This window comes from Pinus tabuliformis, chromosome 5_2, assembly GCF_031772625.1.
Source record: "Pinus tabuliformis cultivar Carrire ecotype Pingquan chromosome 5_2, CPIR1, whole genome shotgun sequence".
NCBI classification, from domain to species: Eukaryota; Viridiplantae; Streptophyta; class Pinopsida; order Pinales; family Pinaceae; genus Pinus; species Pinus tabuliformis.
Window position 1 is genome coordinate 437448933 of NC_142306.1, and position 3237 is coordinate 437452169.

At 40.8% G+C, this 3237-nt stretch overlaps 2 pseudogenes; both read right to left on the minus strand.

The window, feature by feature from the left end:
- Nucleotides 1–1278, minus strand: LOC149159539 (WAT1-related protein At5g13670-like; annotated as a pseudogene).
- Nucleotides 1279–1463: 185 nt separating this feature from the next.
- Nucleotides 1464–2856, minus strand: LOC149159540 (arginyl-tRNA--protein transferase 1 pseudogene; annotated as a pseudogene).
- Between the last annotated feature and the right edge of the window lie 381 nt (nt 2857–3237).

Genomic DNA, 3237 nt, shown 5'->3' on the forward strand with positions numbered 1-3237 from the left:
TCAGCGTTTCTGAAGATAGAAAAGCGCTCCATTTTCTACTCGAATCTGTTGATAACTGATGAAGAGGTGGCATTTACAGGTGTCAATCCCATTACTGAAGACAAACATAGGCAATCGGATCTTGTTCTCTGCCACTTTGCCATTCTGGAAATTACAACGGCCCCAAATTTCTGGAAATGCATTGGCCATTTTACCGAAATTAGGAAAAGATCTTGATAATATGGATTAAATCCACTGCATGGATCGAATGCCGGAGTATTTGTAATTGACTGCCACATCACAGAATACAGACCCCCCACGATCAAAACCGATCCCACCACACTTCCAACGTGAAGATTTGCATGAAGAATGAAGCATTCCAAAATTGCCACTACTATGGTATTCAATGGATTGAAAACTGGTGCAAATACTAGTCCTTTTAAGTGTACACACCACGTTTGCACAAACAAATCAACCCCGTATAAACGTAGCTGAGAAGCTCAAGATTCTAGCCAATGGTCCAGACACTTGATGTGTGATGCTCAAAAATCAAAGCAATTACACCGAGCTGCAATGCTCCGAACATACACATCAGTGCAGTCAATGACAATTGAGCTGGATACTTCTTCAAAAAACTGGAGCCTGAAATATAATCCAGGACGACCAAGCAAAAACGCTGGCAAAAAGCAGAATGGAACCCAATATGCTGTTGCTAGCTGTGGAATTGTATGCATTTAGCATTTTAATTACAGAACCCTTGTATAAGGTCATCACCATTGCACCACCTACACAAACAATAGTGCCCACAACCTTTGCTAGCCCTCTCAGGTCTCTAATGTCGACGTTTTCATATCTCAGAACAGTGGCCATCACAAACGTGACTACTGGGATTAAATTTGTTGTTGCAGCAGCAAAAGTGGAATTGGTATAGTTCAATCCCGCGAAGTAAAAGTACTGAGTTATTGCAATTCCGTCGAATGCGAGCAAGAAGATTTGCAGACTTGGAGGCGATTAGACATGATCTGGTCGCATGAATACAAACAAAATTTGTGGTGGACTGAATGCGTAGCGTGCTATCCCAGTGCGTAGTGCATAGCCTGATGCGTAGCGCCTGTGTATTTTTACAATGGCTGCTGATGCCCAATGCGTAGCGCTCAGCTTGGTGCGTAGCGCACACCTCCAATGCATAGCGCACACTTTCAACTCTGTCCACGGGTATGTAATGCAGCTTCGGCCTTCCAAATTGCTCAAAACACAATTTTGCCTCCACAACCATGGCAACTGAGAGCAAGCTGCCATCATTGTCATCACTCAAGCCGATTGCTAATCCTTACTGACTGTGTTGTAAGAAAATAGGCCGCATGCACATGTTGTTCTTTAGTTGCATCATTGCCACCGCTTGCATTTCCGCCTATAATAGAAGGAGATAAACAGTATATGCAACATAATATTAGAATGAACACTGCTAGAGAATATTTGTGCACTCAACCCAGACAATAAGCAATACGTTCAGAACGTTTTGTGCCAACTACTTTAATATACTTCTGCAAGTGTCCGGTTAACAAATAAAACTCCGTCGACCCATAATACCAGAAGCCTTCATGTCCTTAAATCGAAACCGCAGACCATTCCATTGAATTAAAACCCCACCAATATCTTCAGTATCAAAATCCACAGCGGGTGCTTCAACGCCATTCTCAACACCCATGGAATGGTCACTGCTACCTGAGCTTTGAAATTCATGTAACTCTCCATCACGGAATTCCAGATTATCCTCCATTTCATGTTCATCTTGCCCATAGGAATCATGAATTTCATCAGTGGCAGGGCTTTAAAATTGGTTTTGCATGGTCACAAAACATCACAGAAACAAAGGTATGCTGCTTTATCAAGCACCAACTTTGCAAGCTGGAAAGGAGTCCACTGGTAATGCACAACACATAGAAGTTCCGAAGGATTATATGCTGCCTTGTATCTCATTTTCGGACAAGAGTGAATGTAGTAACCAAGATAGTAGTACTGAAGAGTAGGGCAGTGCTTTTGTGCTTCTTGCACCCATTTTATTTCCTCTAGAGCTGAATACTTCCCAAGTGATAAGAACGCCAAATCAGGATCCCAAAACATGTACTTACTTGAAATACATTTAGGTAATATTCAACCACACCGACAACAACCAATCTACCATCAATCAAGTACTGCTGGTGAAATGAGCCAAAGCCACAAGGAGGAGTAGAGTTGTCATTCCCTGGTGGAACAAAAATAAGTGAAGTTTCCACAAGAAATCTTTTGTAAGACTCTCCCGCACTTCCTCCGGTCTATCGTTATGCACCCTTATTTGATACTTCTTGTACAAGGCAAACTCTTCAGGATCAAATGTTGATCTTTTCATACGAATCTCAGCTGTTGTGTTTTTCATGATGCTGAAAACTTTTATTATCCATCAAAATCCTTGTCTCTTTTACAATTACCTCCAGTTTTCGTTGGAGATGGTAGATCACATTCCATAACAGGAAAATTTTCACAATGAAAACTCTGCATCGAATCCTTTGATACACTGACAGACATTAAATTAAGATGGCCATTGCATGCTTGTACAAGGATACCAGAAAGTCCAGATGCTTCTAATTTGGAAGCCAATTTCTCTGCTATTACATGGGAGAAAGTTGTTCTGAAATTTCTTTGTGACCTTTGACATCCAATGAAACATCAAATGCACTCTTTATGTTTTCTGGCACCATCTTATGCCTCAAGCTGGCTGCAATTTGAAATGAGATATTGCAGGTATATTCTATGTCTCTAGAAACTCCCTAATTTTTTCTTCATACCAGCTGTCAATCTTTTCACAGTCATGAGGGGAAATTTAGTGTCAGCAGGTAATTCCCACAAATTTCAACACAAGCCTTCAATGCAACAAGTCTTTTAACTTTGGAATCTCAATCACGATACATGGTAAACCTTTCGATCTCTGAGAAGTACACTGGTAGCATGACAGCGTTTTACAGAAAACAAACTTGAAATTTCTTCTTCAAAACCGAGTTTTGAAGAAGAAATACCTTTGAGCACTTTGACGATGACAATCCTAAATGAAAACTTATTGAAGCTCCTTCTGGCCTGCAAGTGTTATCAATACATTCTGAGAACAAGCTATGCAAACATCTAAGCTGTGGTTGGTGAAGGCTGGTTGACATTAGCATGCATATTTGAAAAGAGACTTTGACAGCCACCTGTCTGAATTGGACTCTAACAGAGGATTTGAGA